We start from the raw sequence: 19162 nt of genomic DNA on the forward strand, positions 1-19162 counted from the left end.
CCCTGATCATTTCCTGTACAGTATATTCGCACATACAGTAATAATGTCACACAGAAAAAAGTATATTCACGCAATTACAAATGTACTCTCAACTTCTTTTCTTTGGAGGGCACCCGTTTCAGGTTCCTCCTACACAGAAACAGGAGACCTTTCCTAGTTATTTTATTGAATTATGTCCAGATATATCACACATCACAATGCACTGCTGCAATGCAATGACTGGCACCCAACCCTAGCCATGAGATCAGATAATTCATCCGTTTTCCTTAGGCTTCCCCTGCCATAGACCGCAGCTTACACTCCGCAAAAAGCTTCAAATGTTCGCTAGCCCATGACATTTGATGCACCATTACAGAGCAATTACCATTATTATTTCATCATTTCAGATCACAAGCCATTTAAGCTTCCAGACTGAGCTCAATCCATTTCAATTTATTTAGCAGCGTTTCATTTAAAGCAATATTATCGTGTTGTTAACCGATCAAATTAACCGCGCGGAACCTTGTTTACAAACCATCCAGTGAACCGAAAGTTGCGTGAATCCAGAATTAGAACTCGGCCTTATCAACGTCTTTATCAACACTAATGGAGAAAAGTAAGTATTCAGCTAAATTTACACAAATCACCTTCCCATTCACATCCATTCATAAAATCCTACATGGTAGCATGTCTTTGCACTTGTGACTCACTGAAAGATATTTGTCAGAAAAAAAAAAAACAATTCAATCTTCCAATAAGATCCTAAATACCGTCAGTTTGATTACTGGTAATTAACTGATTATTGGTAAACTTATAGCAACATGAGAGCAGCTCAGTTTACACAACATGGCTATTTTACCATGACACTGATGCTATAGCACATCATGAAATAGAAAACGTACCAGTCCATACAAATGGATAAATAATCATTTATTATTAAGACCAGTGAGGCTGAGCGATGCAATGTACATTAAGCAAGGGCATTTATTGTCACACGGGCACAGGAAGTGTTATCCAGCCCCATTTACGCATCTAATTTAATGGTAAACACTTCATTTCCACAAATGGGGGCATTTCGATTCATGGCCAGAAATTATGTTCACTTTCTCTGCCGCAGTATTAATCCAAATTTCAAGAGAGCGAGCAATCGCAAACCAGCAGGCAGCTGCAAACCTGCAAGCAAATGCATGTGCCTGATTAATGCTGGATCCGACTGTCTCCATATGGAGGGGAATTACAGTAGGTGTACTGCCCAGAGACTCCGTATGGAGGGGTCTTAGAGTGGGCCTACTGCCCCGAGACTCCGTATGGATGGGCCTTATAGCAGGGCTACTGCCCAGAGACTCTATATGGAGGGGAATTACAGCAGGCCTACTGCCCAGAAACTCCATATGGAGGGGAATTACAGTAGGCCTGCTTTCCAGAGACTCTGTATGGAGGGGAATTACAGTAGGCCTACTGCCCAGATACTGCATATGGAGGGGTCTTACAGTAGGCCTACTGCCCCGAGAGTCCACATGGATGGGCCTTACATCAGGCCTACTACCCAGAGACTCCGTATGGAGGGGTATTACATGAGACCTACTGCCAAGAGCTTCATATGGTGGTTGCCTTCATAGTTCCAATCATTTAATTCCGTCCCGGGTAATAAAACTGCTTTGTTTGACAATCCGGATCAATATGGAGCATGCCGTATGGTTACAAATTTTTGATGATGCACAGAGTCCCCCTTTTAGCTCGATACAGACCGCCCCCCCATCTCCGGAACCACCGTACGGCTGCCGGATGAAGCACGAATCAGGTTTAAGCCAGCATGCCAAAACACTGGGCACCGTTTGATAGTACAGGGCTCTGGCTGGGCCCAGCTTCAGGTAACATATTTTGCAAGCTTTAAAACCATTGTCCACACAAATGACTTACAGCAGCAGTAAACAAATTTCTCAATGGTCACCATGCTGTGAAAGCATTTGGAATATCACAAAACCCGTTGTCCCAGCCAACAGAGAAAGAGCCAGACCCTCAACTTTTCCATACGCATCATTGTGAACAGGCGGGTTGTTTGTCTGCAATATATAGGCGAAAGTCCCCTAACAACTGCATCTAGATATGTACAAATATGTGAACGTGAAAAGTCAGAGTCATTGCCGATTGGTTCACAACATGAACGGGCCTCTCTTTGATTGGTTCTAGTTGTGAATCACCTTTGAGAAGAACTTGGACTGAATCCAGGGTTTGAGAATGCAGAATTTGAGAGTATAAACAGTGCTAGACATCCTTCACAGCAGGGCTTTCCAAGACTGGTACCAATAAAGCAGGACCATTCCCAGATATCGTTCTAAAAATACGTTAGTTACTGCTGGTTTAAATAAAATAATAAATAAAAACCGAGCCATATGTGGCAATTGATCTCAAATGTAGCTGAAGTGAGTCCGGACAGACTCCGGCAAAACTGGGAAAATTCAGAGGCCAAAAGCCAGCACCAAGCTCCCCACTCAGCCCCGAATGCAGTGTGAGCGATAGAAAGCACACATACACACAACAACGAATTCACTGAAACAAGGAGTTGGAGCTGGATCCCATGTCACGCGGTTAGGGAAATTGTTACGGCGATAAATCAGGTAAAAAATAAATTATAAGGATGGGGGAAAAACTTCAGATCCCGAAAGTTCAGAACAGGAGCTGCAGGACCTGCGAAGGATGTTGTGAACTTCATTACCCTGACCCACTATTACTATGAAAGCAGGAGATTAGCTCAGGGCTTTAAAGCGCAGATACCTAGCCTACATAGTGCAGAATCAAATTAATATGTTTCTCACAATGTTCAGCAGTCAGAGCAGAGCGAGCGCGCGGGATATTGAATTGCATATTTTAAAGGCCAGTTTTCCCGACCCGAGAAGACTTCTCCTGGTTTTCTTCCCGGAAAGTGGCAGAGGCGACATAATTAATACGGAGAAAAGCTCTCGCACAAGGACAAAAGAGAAGAGAGATGACTGGGTGTCGGATTTTCAGGACTTATTACACGGTTGTGCCGGCTGCAGGGCAAATGGTGATGAATTCTTCAAAGGTGTGGATACACGGGTTTTAGGAGGTGGAAGGAGGAGTGGGGGGGGGGGGGGGGGGCGGTGTCTCAAGTCCGTTTGGCACTGGGAAGTCCTGGCTGGGCGATGACCCATGGTTAATCTGGGCGGCTCAATCAAACGGGGCCAGTCCAAAGCAGACGGTGTGCGCGAACACACTTAAAATCCAGCCCTGTCCTGGTCTCATTGACTAAATAAATTGTCTCAAAATTTCCAGAAAGATGGATGCCTGGCATTCAGCATCCGCAAAAAAAGGTTTGGTTCGAGAATTTTTGTTTGCCAGATTAGAACCAAAGGATTTTAGGATTAACAGCCATTTCAAGCATTTACACATCAAAACCCACTTTTTATATAACACATAAAAATGTAAATCCTTGTCTGTGTGAAATCATTGGAGGTACCTGAGTGTTGACATCCCGTCTGAGAAATATCTCCTTCTGCTGCAGCTTCTCAGAGTAGTTTTGACTGTGACTGCTTTATAAAACATCAGATTGCGAAAATTGTAAACAAACTTTTTTGCCTGTCACATTTCAACAATAGATCTATAATGGGCTGAACAGACACAAGCACTTCCACCGTCTACACTGAAGGAGCAGATGAATCATGAACATAAAAACAAGTGGACGCATCATACATTCCAATATGTAATACAAGACCATGTTTTAATACTGTTGGCTGTTGTTTAAAACATAAGCACTTGCCACAAAAAGGATGCAGACGTTGTAAAAGCACTGAGAAGGCCAACAAGACTGGTCCTTCTGTGACTTGTGTTTAAGATCTCTTCATGTGTTAAGCAAGTAACCATTCAATATAGGTATTTAAGGTAATTAATCTCTTTATTCTTGGAAAAATCTGGCTCAAAGGGCTCTAAAGATAGTTCAAGACGCTGGATTACAAAAAGAATAATGCCAAGCTCTCTTGGTAGACCCAGAGCCAAAATCATATCAAAGTAAACATCATGCAGACAATTGAAAGTATCATAAAACATTAATGCCAAGAATAACTTGCTGAGATGTATCCCTTAATCAGAGCGCTTGGGTGGGGCTCCTAAGAACAGATAATAAATCATTTACTATAGACGATGAACCTAGACGCTCTCTATAACCCTTTTAGTCTCAAACTCTGGCAGTGCATGTAGCCGATATTATGCGATCCAAGGAAATGTGGGCCAAAACAAACAGGAGAACATGCAGATGATGCCGTCAGCCGAGGTGCGACTTAAGGAATGACATCCAGGAGGAATACTCAAAACATGGGAAAACTCAGAAAAACACAAAACATAAGATACTGCAGGGGCAAAGTATGCAGACCAATCTAGCATACTTAAGACTAAGACTCAGATCAAACGTTGACCTTGTACGCACCTCAAGTCTCGGGTCATTTCATTCCAGAGTGACTTTATACAAAGTATGGAGAAAACACATTTCTAAACAACAACGCCGAACCTGAGAAATTACAGCCGTCACGCTGAAGATAGATGGAATGACCGCAATCTCCCCTTTCCAGAAAATGACAAACAAGTCCCTACTTAGGACCTCAATAAATCTCCATTTTAAAAGAAAGAAAATGAAGAAATCAGAAGTACAAGGACTCGAGTCTACAGCTCAGGAAACAAGAGAGGCAGATGTCTTACCAGGCTTCGTCTCAATGTGTTATGGATCTTTAAGGCCCATGGTCTGTCTGGGACAAAACCTAAAACTATAATTGCAACAGGGTCCAAATCGATACCTCTGTCCGCATTACGCCTCTCCGAGGGCAATTTCATATTCTACTTTCAATTCCTCCTTTAAAAAAAAAAAAAAAAAACGAAAAAAAAAAAAACTCAATTTCAGAATGGTATGAACTATTGATTTCACCGGCGCAATCCTCTCCCTCTCTTTCTCTCTCTCTCTCTCTCTCCGACTTGTCTGTCCCAAGGATCTCCTTCAGGGGGGACTTGCGGTGTGGTGTTGGGTATTAATGCAGGCGCGGTTCGCACCTCTGCCGCGGAGAGCTGCGCGACCGCAGGCCAGCCGTTTCCATCCCAACGGAGCTACTTGGACGTTTCCAGCGCTTTCTGTCGATCCCTTGCAGGGCAGAGGCAACAAAGCCACCCTTTAAAGGCCCTGTATCGCAGAGGCAACACAACCAACCGAGAGACAAAACCGCCAAGGGCAGAATGATGCTTATTCCAACAAGGTTTATTTCCTCAGGTTTGTGCACCAAGTATTCACACCACCCGTAACTTTGAATTGAAATCATTATGCATAATATTTGTAAATAATAAATTACAATGCAGGAGGCTGACTTACAATTAGATGCATTTTACATATCATTTGAAAAAATACAAAAGAAATTAAAGTAGCCCAAACAAGTTATGGCCACACTTTAAAATAAGGTTACATGAATTGGCATTAACTAATGTAGTAGTTAATCATGAATGAATGACATGAATAAATTAAGCATGAAATTAATTATTTTAAGTACATTGACAAATAAAAAGTTAACTACTGTTAGTTTCATGAATATTTGTACATTATCAAATCATATGATAAACGTATAATTACTTAACCATTAACAAATACATTAACAGTTTTTTTCCATTCAAGTAGGCTATGTATTGGCATTAACCAATGTTGTTAACATGAATGAATGATGTACAATAACCTAGTTAGTTAGTTAGTTAGTTAGTTAACGACCACATTAGTTAGCAGAAATTCATGTAACATTATTGTAAAGCATTAGCCAAGTTATTATTATTTTTTTACACCTTTTCTCCCCACATAGGAAAGCCCAGTTATCATTGCCACCACCACATATTGATTGGCGACTGTGCAGACAAGCTCTCCCCTGAGGCGTGATGTCAGCCGCCACTTAGCCTATCACTCGACAGCGAGCGAGGCTCACGCAGGCAAGTCAGAAGACCGCACTTCATGTGCAGGTTAACAAGTGGACTCATGTTCGCGGGCACCCTATCGACCAGCAGGGGTCACTAATGTGCGATAAACCCAACTGAATGAAACACTTCCTACGCTACGGCCTGTGGGCCAGCCAGACATGACCGCCGCTGCCAGGGTTAGGATTCAGCGGCATACCACGCGGATCATCCATGCATGAGATGGCCGTCTTAAGAGGAACCACCCAGCTGCTAGCCAAACAAGCTGTTACCAACCAGAATAATTATTTAAAAATTACAAGACAGGGAATTCAGTTACAATTTAGCAGCTTTCGTGTTACAAATTCTTTTAATTTCCAGTGCTCCAAACAAGCTAACCCCATTACCATCACTGTACAACCAGGCCCTTGAGATACAAACATCTCCAGTCACTCCAGTATGTTCTGCGGATACGGAGCAAGCTCACTTAGCATACAGAGTGGCGACAGAGAATGCTCAGGTGTTTGACCCCTGACCCCAATGCTGCAGAGAGAAAGCAACCAAGGTCGCTGTTCTACTACTGAATGGACTGCTCATGAAACGGAATAGACGGTTATGAGAAACATCTTTAAAAAAGGCCATCAGGATGAGGAGCTCCGCAGGTGTTTTAGCACATCCTTTGCAACGGTGATAATTAAACCTGTGGAAAGATATTCTTTAACTGAGCGGAAGTAACCCCATTTCGGAATGAGAAATCTAGATTGTTTTATTTTTTACTATTATTTTTTTTTACAGGGAGGCTGGCATCGACTGACAGGTTTGTTGTGCGCGTCCGTGACCGGGCAAACTGAGCAGGCTCAGATCGAGGCCGTTTTAATCACGCTTGTCGTTCACGTTCAAGTGCAGTCGAGGTCACGGGAAGAGCACGCAGCTGGGAAATGGAAACCTTAGGTTGCGTGTTCGTTATATTTTTAAACCGGTCTCAAAAAAAAACAAAAGAAGAACCGTGTAAAGTCAAAGTTGGACAGGCCAAAGGAAAGGAAACGAATAATAAAGAAATAAAAATAACTAAGGCGCGCCGCACAATTCTCGGGGCCGATGAGCGCTCCGATAAACATTCACTTAATCACTGTCACTTTGAGTCCGGTCTCGTTACTGAAGACAGCCCCCGTCCAGGAGTGAAGGAAGCATTATCCCGCCGCATCGCTCATACGCCGTGACAGGTGCCCAGTTCCCTCGCCCAGCCGGAATTAGCCGGTGTCCCGCTTTCCGCGTTCCCCCATCCGTGTTCCCCCCTTCCGCCATCCCATGCAAATGAGCCGGCGTGGGGCTCTCTCCGTCGGCGAAAAAGAACGGGTTCGCCGAGCAAACAACCTTTTTATTCGGGCGACGTTTACGACGAGGAGCGAGACTTCCCGCTCGTGTTTTTACAGCGCCCGTGTTCCGTCTCCGGTATCTGGTCACACGGGCGCGGGCGGGGGGGGGGGGGGAGAGAAAGGGGGGAGGCGGGTAGCGGTGATGAATCTCGGTGTTTAATGGCGACAGCTTTACGAGGCCTGCGGCGCGTCCTTTGAACTTAATTTATGTCGGATTCCATTTATTCCTCCCGCGCCGGCCCGTGATCGCTTTATATTCCATCTGTTACGGAGGCGGCGGCTCGGAGGGGCCGGGCCTGGGACCGGCGCGCCTAAACCGGCGGGAGCCCGGCGCGTGACCTTCTGCGACGGCCTCCGCCGTTCCCTCTGGCTGGAGTAGACAGCGCCTCGATCGCTGCCAAACCAGGCCGATGCAGCCCCCCGCTTCCACCGATAGCCTAGCGTTTTAGAGAAATAAAACAGCCTGGCCACCACCTTCTCACTCTCATTGATAGCCTAGCGTTTAGCGAAATAAAACAGCCTGGCCACCATCTTCTCACTCTCATTGATAGCCGAGCGCTTAGCGAAATAAAACAGCCTGGCCACCACCTTCTCACTCTCATTGATAGCCTAGTGCTTAGCGAAATAAAACAGCCTGGCCACCATCTTCTCACTCTCATTGATAGCCTAGCGCTTAGCAAAATAAAACAGCCTGGCCACCATCTTCTCACGCTCATTGATAGCCTAGCGCTTAGCAAAATAAAACAGCCTGGCCACCATCTTCTCACTCTCATTGATAGCCTAGCGCTTAGCGAAAGAAAACAGCCTGGCCACCATCTTCTCACTCTCATTGATAGCCTAGCACTTAGCAAAATAAAGCAGCCTGGCCACCATCTTCTCACTCTCATTGATAGCCTAGCGCTTAGCAAAATAAAACAGCCTGGCCACCATCTTCTCACGCTCATTGATAGCCTAGCGCTTAGCAAAATAAAACAGCCTGGCCACCATCTTCTCACTCTCATTGATAGCCTAGCGCTTAGCGAAAGAAAACAGCCTGGCCACCATCTTCTCACTCTCATTGATAGCCTAGCACTTAGCAAAATAAAGCAGCCTGGCCACCATCTTCTCACTCTCATTGATAGCCTAGCGCTTAGCAAAATAAAACAGCCTGGCCACCACCTTCTCACGCTCATTGATAGCCTAGCGCTTGGCAAAATAAAACAGCCTGGCCACCACCTTCTCACTCTCACCGATAGCCTAGCGCTTAGCGAAATAAAACAGACTGCCCAGCCCCGTCTCACAATCTCACAATGATAGTCTTGGAGCTTTGAGTGGGGAAAAAAAAAAGCCTGCCCTCCATGTTCACACTCTCATCAATAGGCTTGGCACAAAAAACTGCCTGGTCACCATCTTCTCACTCTCACCAATAGCCTTCATACTTAGCATGAAAAGCCAGCTGCTCCAGCTAGGGCTGGCAATATGCTGCAATGATGAGCAATAACGGTCATCGCCACCATATGGTGTATTGCCTTTCTTTTCATCTTTTTGCTTTAATTATACCTGATGTAGTAGTAGTAAATATCCAAACTTCAGAGGGCGCATGAAATACTTTCAGGGAAAAACTTTGCCACTGTTATCATTTAGGTATGGATCAGACAACCAATCAGAAGCAAGATCATACAGCTAGATTTCTAGATTCTAGATTTGCAAAAACCCAGGGTATCGATAAGCGCCAACATTAACGGTTCTGCTCTCAGTACTGGTGAAATCAGTGAGATTTCCATAGCAGCAAGTTACGTTTACACAGAAAAGTTTATACAGAAATGTAGCTACTGGGAGTGGGAGTTAAGGAATTAGAATTATGTTTGAACTTTGTTTAGCCTTCTGCTGTTTATTTTATTCATTAATTGTACATGTGTGGTTGTCTGTGAGATATTAAGATTAGGGTCTATAGGGGCAATTCCACAGTAACTGATGTTACAACTGCTGGATATTTGGGTGGTAAAGCTCAATGCAGCTACATACAGCAATAGTCATATCCTCCTGAGGGTTCTAAAAACCTATGTCAATCTCTTATTCAGCGGTTTTGGACTTTACTACTCAAATATCCTTCAGCTGTAATGTCGTTTATTGTGGAATTGCCCAGAGGCAAATAGCGGTGTAGTTAAAACATTGCTGCTGCAGAAGAAATAATATTTTGTTATACAGGAGAACAATAAAGCAATATCAAGCATTTATTATTCGTCCAAAATAATAAAAAAAGAACTCATAGGAGCATCAATAAAGTACCAAACCAATAGGTAGTACCAATACCTGCAGTAGTATCGATAAAACCCTAACGATACCCATCCCGACACCCAAGAGTTAAAAGTGGTGACATTTGTTCACTGGAAGCATTTCACACGGGCAAGTTAGGATGTTTACTACTGCACCAGCTATAATTAAAGAGAAAAAGCTGAAAACAAAAGCAATACACCACATGGTGGTAATGACGTATTGCATTCCATAAGTATTGTTGTGGTATGTTGCCCAGCCCAAGTGCCAGCAGATCCTTTTGAGTGACTGTAACAACGGAGAAGAACTTTACAGCGTGAAAAAACACACTTAAATTCAAACCCAACAAATTAATACCATTAGCCCCCAAATGCAATGTTGCCTACGGTTATAAGCCGTTGGTTCCTCATAACCTGCATTGCTAGCCTAATCAAGGTTTAATTGTTCCACTGTACCATTAGTTACATCCCTGCAGGACATACTTAGCGGCTCCACAGCAGCGCTAAACAATAAAACAGCGGTTGAGTAGCAAAAGTGGCTAATTACGGTTATACCAATCATTAACCTGTTATAGTGCTAAAATAGCCAGTCATTTCTATAAAGCACCAATCTTCCCTGGCAACCATCTCCACCTCCCTTTCCATCTCTATGTGCAGTTTAACTTTCTTTACCACGAGAAACACTCAGTAGCCTATGAGAAAGGAGAAAATAATTAAAATAACGGGAAAGAAAGGAGAGGCAGGTCTTTTGAATGAAGGAGATTGCTTTAATATAGACAACCTTGAAGGAGTTCAGAAGGGAAGAAGCACCAATTTATGGGGCTTAAACAAGGACATAACTTACTGCAAGAATTGCAACAGGGAAGATTACCATTCCTCAACTTCAGACGGGGTTTTTAAAAGCCAAGCATCGCGGAACAAACTAGACAAATAAAAATGCGCACGCCGATTGTTCAGACTGGTGTTTTTCATCAGTTCTCAAACAGCTGACTGTGGCTCCTGCAGGTAATCGCAACAGAGATCCACTTCATTACTCTCCTCCCTTCAGTGTTAGCGAGCTTCACAGTGTATGGTCGCACACAGCCAACAGGCCATTTCTCCCTAAAGACTATTTCTCAAGTCAATGTATCAAACAGTTAGTGCTGCCACTACTCTGTACAATGATAATTTGTTTACAGTGCTGCAACTTTATTGTAATCCAGCCATGCACACAAGCTGATGTCAGAAGTAACTTGCCCTAGCCTCTATCATTACTGGTGTACACCAGCAGCAGCATTCTAAAGCTTTCAGCAATACTGATTATCTCCATTCTGAAACCTCCCTGGTCATACTTGAGGTGTCACGACAGTGAGGCCGACAGCTGTTCGCTTAAGTTAAGGACGGATCTTATCCTGCAATGCAGCATCACCTTTCATACTCTCCGTGGATGTCACTTTCTGGCACTGTGCACCCCTGCAGCGCTGCACTGCGCATGCAAAAGCTTGCGACCGACCACTATATGGCAGGATACTCAAATGACCACAATAGCGCAAGCGCCGTCGCTCTAATCAATTCACTTCCACTGGATGCTCACTATATGGCAAACAAGATCCCCGTTACGCATAGGGCCCTTTTAATATAATAAACCCCACTAATCCCCATCGAAACATAATTTCACATAAATAATATTTTCACACATACACCTGAACTAGTACAGATCATAATAAACGAACGTCACTGAAACACCACAGGAGCCGACCGTGCACTAGTTCAACAACTTCACATAGCTAACAACGGTCATGTTTGACATTTAACGAGTCATCTGAGCTAGCTTGCTTCCGAAACACTTTCCGTATTGAAGTGCAATCCGGCAAAAATAACCGTGCCGACTCTGGTTATCATCCAAGGAACACAAGACTGTCTACTTTTTCCATTTGACAGACCTTACCAGCTGTAACCCTGCCAGTAGGCTTAACTGACATAGTATGAAGTCAGCTACGTCTGAGGTTGAGAAATCGCGAAACGTGAAGATTATGCCTTCTCAAGATTATATAAGTCACCTTTTTTTGCTTTATTATTTATTAGTTTCTTAAACTTACCTCTCTGATTCTGTTCCTTTAGCCGGATCGCGTTTTCAGACAGACACTGTTACACATCCGGGTTACAGTTATGACGGCTAATGGCACGCCCCCCAAAGTCACGCCTCTAAAATCCATCACACGTGTTGGCCGCAAAATATAGTCCTGTGATAAAGGGGTAAGCGAAAATTTATTAAGCAACTTTTCTTTTCTTTTTTGTTATCCTGCAAAGTATGAAATATGTTATATTTAAACAATGAGCTCTATTTTTGGTTCTGTCATTTCAGTGTTAATCAGAATCTCTGTTCTGGAAAGCAGTCAGAACCAGCACTTTGCTATTTGTCATTTACTTTTTGGCCTCATTGTAATTTGGTTCGGGATGTGGACATGTAATTGCGATGTTGCAGATTTGAGCAGAAGTGCTGCTGTTGTACTTTTTTGCAATCTATTTAACCTAAATTGCTTGTTGTAAATAACAAGAAGGACAAGAATGGATGCTTAATGCCTGATTATAGAATAATATAAGCTCATATTTATCCAGGAAACATGTGCATAAATTAGCAGTTGTTTGTAAATATGTACATAATTAGAAGGTAGAAGAACTTTGAAGCTTCTCAGTCTCAGAACTGCATTTCCAAATTACAAATGGAACCTTCTGGTTCAACAGCCATATTTCACTGGGTTTTTTTTGTTTGGTTTTTTTGTGTTTTTTCTTTTTTTACAATATGCCTCTGTATTTTGTTTCCCATTGATATCCTCCATTACTTGTATCTTCTTAGTTCTTGGATCTTTAGTTTTATTTCCGAGATTGCAAAGCTAACACTGGAAAAACACACAGTGATGTATGTATTATATTCCTTAATATTCGCCACAGCTTTGTGTGGTTTCAGCCAATAAGTTCAATTAGATCTTCCAGAATAAGTTCTTGTTGTGAGACACTTCATAACTTCACTATTTTATAAGTTATAAATAATAGAACATTTCTTGTAAAGAACCAATTCATAGCTTCACCATTTTGTAAGTAAAAAACAAAACAAAAAAAGAATAAAAAAAACAGATACTACAGTACACATTTATTTTCAGTAACAAAGAACTTATGTGACTTGCAAGGAATCATACTTGACAAAGGTGTATTTTGAAGTTGTGTGCTGCTCTGTCATCTTAATTAAAATAAAGAGGCACATCCCTTCTCAAGCAAATCAACACCTGTTAGTCGTAGTACAATACAGAAAGAAAGAGCAGCCTGGAACCTGGCCCAGAATGCAATGCTTTAACTGTAATACTCACATCATCAAGAGAGGGTCTTGTCGGCTCTACTGTATTTGTTCCGACTCACAGGCAAACAATTATTTCCAGATTGGGAGTGAAGGCTTGAAGTAATTCACCAATTGGACTTGCATCTCTAATGGGTGAGGGGAAAACTTGGATCAACAAGATCTTTCAATCAATACTATACTACTACTAATACTAATTAATACTACCATTATATACTGTAGCAATAGACCCGACACAGAGGCCCGGCAGCTCTGGAAAAACACTTTCTGGTCTGTTATCAGCACAATAAGCAACACAAAATGCCCAGAACATTTTCCTGCTGGTGACTAGCTAGCTAGCTACTTAGTTAGCCACTACTACAATACTATACTGTATTATACTATGCTAGGCTATGTTATATTATGCTATGTTTCACTATTCCATGCTGGTGCACTAATACTATAATATGCAATACAATACCATACTACACCAAACCATAGAGTCCAATACAATATTATATTCTACACCATGTTACACCACTGGGATGGCAGGTAAGTTGTGGGTTGGTGGAGTACATCCTGTAGCTTTCCAGTGCAGAGGGTATAGCACATTTCAAGGATTCTATTGGAAACCTGATGAAAAAAGACCAGTCTGACTTCTACTCCGCATTATAAAACTTTACAATATGAAATGCTCAGTCGTATTCACATTGTGAATAGGTGACGGCAATTAGTGTTTGACCTGTAAAGAGTGGGTGTGTCATTTGATTGCATGTGAGATGAAGTTTATAATTTTTCAAGGCAGTGTTTTCCATGTGAACGCAAGATGTGCCTAAAGATGACAATTGTTTTGGAGAAGGGTTAAATGAGACTGAAATCTGGGTGAAACAACTGAAATAATCTTCTAGTTTTGAAATAAATGCCTTCTTTTTACACATTAACTTGAGTTTTGTAATATGTATTCCGTGATGATTTGCAACATAATGGAAGAAAAAGCTCTGTGTGCCATAAATAAATGTCCCATATTTGCATCTTTTAATTCCATGAATAAAAGACCAAATTGAGGGTTTACTGTGTTTTGTGTGTGTATGTGTGTATGTGTGTGTGTGTGTGTGTACTGGGTTTTCCTGTGTAAAACACATTTATATGTTTTACACATAATTTTAATCAGTCAGATCAGCTAATGATTTCATGTAATGTGCTTTGTGGCAAGAGACTACTTTAAAAAGAGGTAACATTTTTCATTGATTGAATTGTCGACTGAGAAGTGAAATCAATGGCGTATGTACTAATAATTGAAAGTTGTGGACACCTGGTCACTGAGATTGATTCACTTGTGGAAAATTGAGAGCTCAATGCAAACACACAGGCTGCGTCCAAACCCGCAAAAATGTGATTAGCCAGCTAAATTGCTTGTAATTACGCGTCACGTAATCACGTTACTTTCACTTTTTGCCTTCAAAGTGTGTATCATTCGCCTGCTGCCAAGGCACCTTCGAAGATGCCTTTGAAGGACAGAGTACTCAGGCAGCGAGGAAACGAGGCATCAAGGTAACTGCCTTCAGTTTTGGGCGCATCCACAGTATGAGAAATCATGAATTAGAACATTAAAATAAAGCCACCTGGTAAGATTTCATCATGTTATTGTAAAGGTGCGTATTGTTTCTGGCACCTATATTTATCATACATAATAATAATGTGATCATGTAATAACAGTAAAATGTGGCTGTTATACGCTTTCCCAGTGGTGTGCTATTATAATGAAAACCGTGTACGGGAAGACAGTGGACAAACTGGGTTAGTAGAAAAATAATTGGCTTCAAACAAAATGCATTTAATTAGATGCAAGTATTGTACTACGCTCATCCTCCCTTAAATGTGGAATAAAAAAGTTGCTGAATCGATAAACGCAATATTAATGGATACTGGTGTGAAAGACAAATGTGCTCTTAATTATGAGCTGAAAACTGCAAACCATCAGGGAAAGGGATAAACATTAGCATTATGCGTTTCCCTGGACCCAATGATAGCAGGAACAAATAGTGTTTATGTTTTACTCGTCTAAGAGCTGCTGAACTTAGCGCACAGTGTATTGGCTCTTCATTTTAATCATGACATTGGTCAATGTTTTGTTCTGTCTCTGGGACTGAGAACCATTTTTAGATAATAGTAAATTATTGCCTAAAACTGTACGCTACTCTAATGACTTTCAAGCACAAAGCTCTGGCAGCCTGTCTACAAGCAGCTCCAGTCTGGAAGGGTTTTAATTGAATTATAAATAAATAATCATTTGGGGGAGAGAAGACACTGCTCTTTGGGGACGAGCCAGGAGAATGCAGAGGATGTTTAATTAAAGCTGCATTGGCTGCTACCTCCACATTGACATAAAAGAGAATCTGTGTTTCCATGTGTGTGTGTGTGTGCGTGCGTGTGTGCATATATGTGTGTGTGTGGGGGTGTGCGTGTGTGTGTGTGCCTGTGTGTGTGTGGGGGGTGCATGTGTGTGTGTATGCATGTGTGTGTGTGGGGGGGTGCATGTGTGTGCGTTTGTGTGTGTGCGTTCGTGTGTGCATGTGTGTCTCTGAGATTCTGCTTTTGTGTGTGTGTCGGTGTTTGTGTGCATGTGTATGAGTGAGCCTGTGTGCGCGTGTGTGTGTGTCTGGGTGTGTGTGTGCGTGTATGAATGTGAATGTATACCTGTGTGTATGTATATGTATGTCTCTTAGGAGCTGCTTCTTTGTGTGTGTGTGTGTGTGTGTGTGTGTGTGTATTTGGGGGGTCTCTGACTGTGTGTATACAATAGATATGTGAAGCTGTGTTCTTTACGGTAGATGTTAGTACTGTTGGATGACAAATTGCTGTGAAGAAGTATTTGGTGTGTAAAAGGCATCAAAGAAAATATTTTTAAGCAAAGATCATTTTGGGCAATTTTTTTTCAATATGATTTTTAGAATTGGGTGACATGTACTAAGCAAGACAAATGAAAAGTATATTTCAGGAGTTTTGCAATGAAAATGAAAGATCATTTCCCCTTAAATTTCTGAAAAAGAAATGAATGAAAAAGAAAAATGAAGAAGTACTGACCCTTCTTCCTCAGTCAAATTACATGGCATATACAAGAGTGACGTAAAATAGCTGCTAGTGAATTGTGACGTTATGTGACAGTTATTTTAATGTTTCCAGAATAAGTATATTTATATTTTTGCTTTGCAACCAGGGGATTAGAAGGAAATCAAATATTTTAAATTCATAGGTAGTGTGACCACTGTGAACTGTAAAAGGGTCTGAAAATTAATAATATTAAGTATATTCTGTATAAATCTCAAAGTACTTGTTTGCAAATCTTTGTATTTCATGACTGTCTGGAGCCAAAGCAAACAAAATTGTGTCACTGCCCAAATACTTGCACTATACCCATCCATATAAGGACATGACAACATGCTTCAGTGATTTGTGACGCAGTGCTGAGGGTAGCCATTGCATCACATGGTGAACAGCCAAGATCAATACAAAAAGAAAAACACAAAAATATTTTTTGTGTGTTTTTTAGTAACATTTTTTAGTAACATTTCCTATTTCGTATTTTGCTCCATAAACTCTATTCTTCCTTCAATTTGGTTTTTCTTGAGTTTCTTGGCCTGTTTGCACCCCACTTAGAATTCTGGCCAAAAAGCGCATTCTTGGTCTCACCTGACCAGAAAGCCTTTTCCCACATCTTAGCTGAGTCAATGAGATGGCTTCTTTCTTCTCATCCTTCCACAGATCCTAGTTTTATGCAGATCTCTTGATGTTGTTGACAGGTGCACCTTTACTCAAATCTGTAGCTCCTCTAAAGGGTCTTATGGTCCCGGTGGCTTCCTTCACAAGTTTCCTTCTTGGTCAGTTGTTTAATTTTGAGGGATGGTCTTTTCTAGGCAATGTGATGCAGCTTTCACTTCCTGATTATTGATCCAGCAGTGCTCACTGGGATATCCAGACACTATTATTTTGTGCTTTTTTCCTTATTTATGCATTTTTACTACTGTAGCATACTCATTTGTCTTCATTTTTAAGATTCACCGCCTGACCAATGATTCTTAAATGGAGTGGGTTTTTTATCCAGAAAATGTGACAGTTACTTTAATGATTTACTGGTAGAGGCCAATGGTAAGGTGTTATGATTGTTTGTTGTTGTTTTGGTGCTGTTGCGTGTGTGTGTGTGTGTGTGTGTGTGTGTGCTTTATACAGATGGAGTTGAGGAAGTTGGTGTCCTGTCGCTGGACAACCAATTTGGTGGATGCCTTGGAACTGGAGACCCCGATGATTGTTGCAGAGCAGAAGAGTGATTGTTTGATGTGAGTATATCTTATCACTGCTATAATTCTTTAGTGTCAGCATACCTCTGATTTGAATCTGCCCATTCAATGAAAACTGTGAAAAATCAGTTATAGCAATTTTTTTGAGCATTCATAGTTTTCTGTAATTTTGACAACATCTTTGGTCAAATTCACTGCTTTCCTACTGGCCATTTTGAAGGTGTGGGTGTGGTTAGTCAGTGCTCCTCCCGTACCTCATCACCAAACCACAACACTTCTTCACACATGCGGTCCATACATAGTTTAGTGAACTGCAAAACCTGTTTGTAGCTAGCTGCTCTCAAAATCGTTAATACCTTTCATTCATGTTCATTCTTTTCTCTGGTTCTTATAGGTTGTATTCATAGTCTTGTACAGTTTAACAGTTGAGTTTACACGTTTTGCAAGCTGCATGTTTATTTTAAGTTACCAGCTCCCTTGGTGGCCATTGGTTTAGTGATTAGCCAGCTAGCCAGCTCCAATATATAAATGTGACTGAAACCATTTCTTATTTTTGAAATATTGCTTTCGGGAGAATGGATTGGAATAATTGCTACAGAGCTGGTACAGAGATGAGACAAGATCTCACAGACTCCACATTGAGTGCCTTGAATGAAAAGCACTGTAAAATTATTATTTTCCCTTATTATTATTATGAAGAAGGGAGAAATATATACAGCATACTTTACATAAAGTGCCTTGAATAAGTATTTATCCCCTTTGAGCTTTTCCACATTTTAAGTTTTTTTTATTTTTTTTATTTTCTCCTCACCAACAGAATCCATTTTACACATTACTGATGCAAAAATATGAAATATAAAAAAAAAAGGAAATTAATTTTTCAAAAAGGAAAGTCTTCCATTTCCCATCTGCAAAAACCTGGTTCTCTCTGCCAGGAATCGCAAACTTGGCTGCATATGGATCTTTCAGCTAGACAATGATCCCAAGTGTAACTCAAAATCAACCAGGAAATGGTTAATAGACCGTAAAATGACTGCTTTTCAATGTCTCAGTCTCCAGAACTGAACATGATCGAAAATTGTCATTTGAGTTAAACAGACCAGTTCACAAGCACAAATCAATGCATCTCGAAAGATTCTGTAAGAATGAATGAATGAAGGTGTTATTTTGATTGATTCTGTTATGTCATTATGAAGGTTGTACATTTCCCACATTAAAGTATAGCTCAGGACTTATTATACTGTACATTTAGCACATTCTTATTCAACATTCATGCATCTATGCAATTGTTAAAAGCTGCCACCATCAGAGCCAATCAATGGGCTATGCTGTGTGACCAATCAGTAAGAAAGTCCTTTACAGACCTACCATGGTTGATGAGATTTTGACAACTCATTTAAAGTCATTTAAAATCCATAAAGTAAAAATACAGTTCCTACACACTGAAAAATAACAAGAACAATACTAGTAATCATCATTATCATCATCACCATCATCACCATAGTAATATTCGCTGAATCAGAATTTAAATAGCGACAACTTCTGCCACTGCAAGGGTTTCCGCATAAGTGCTGATATAAGCTGTGCGCAATACCGCTATCCAAGGGAAGAAAACTAAACACAATTTGAATCCTCCAGTGGGCCCATTTTGACTATTTCAGCCCTTTATGAGGCAGGGAAGAAGGCTTAAACACTGTTACAGACAGATAGAGAGAAGAATAGAGTGAAAAAAGAAGGAATAAAGAGTGACAGCTTGTGATGAATGTTGTAATGAGGGTTTGCGGTGCCCAGAACGGCGAGGGGGTCGGTGAGCTGAAGCCCTGCCCTGGCGACGGTCACGCAGGGCTGCCCTTTTCCGCTGTGTGATTGAATCGCTGTCTCTCTATAATTACTTGTGGGGTGTCAGGTGAAGGCACAGCTAATAAACCCTGATGGGGGAGTATTGAATTTGCACTTCAATTAGAGTGCTTATAAGGTGTGGATTACAGACAGAGCTCAAGGGAGGCTGCTTACTCAATT

The 19162-nt window shown here is 41.4% G+C and overlaps 1 protein-coding gene across 2 annotated transcripts in view; it reads right to left on the reverse strand.

Annotated features, from left to right (window-relative positions):
* LOC133115101 (speckle-type POZ protein-like) overlaps positions 1-11714 on the reverse strand; it is an 88301-nt gene extending 76587 nt beyond the window's left edge. The window contains exon 1 of one of the 2 annotated variants that reach the window (XM_061224832.1): positions 11617-11714. The gene's annotated coding sequence lies outside the window, so the exon portion shown is untranslated. The remainder of the gene's footprint in view (positions 1-11616) is intronic. The other variant, XM_061224834.1, reaches the window with a different exon arrangement.
* Positions 11715-19162: the final 7448 nt, after the last annotated feature.

The sequence above is a fragment of the Conger conger genome, chromosome 16, assembly GCF_963514075.1.
Source record: "Conger conger chromosome 16, fConCon1.1, whole genome shotgun sequence".
NCBI classification, from domain to species: Eukaryota; Metazoa; Chordata; class Actinopteri; order Anguilliformes; family Congridae; genus Conger; species Conger conger.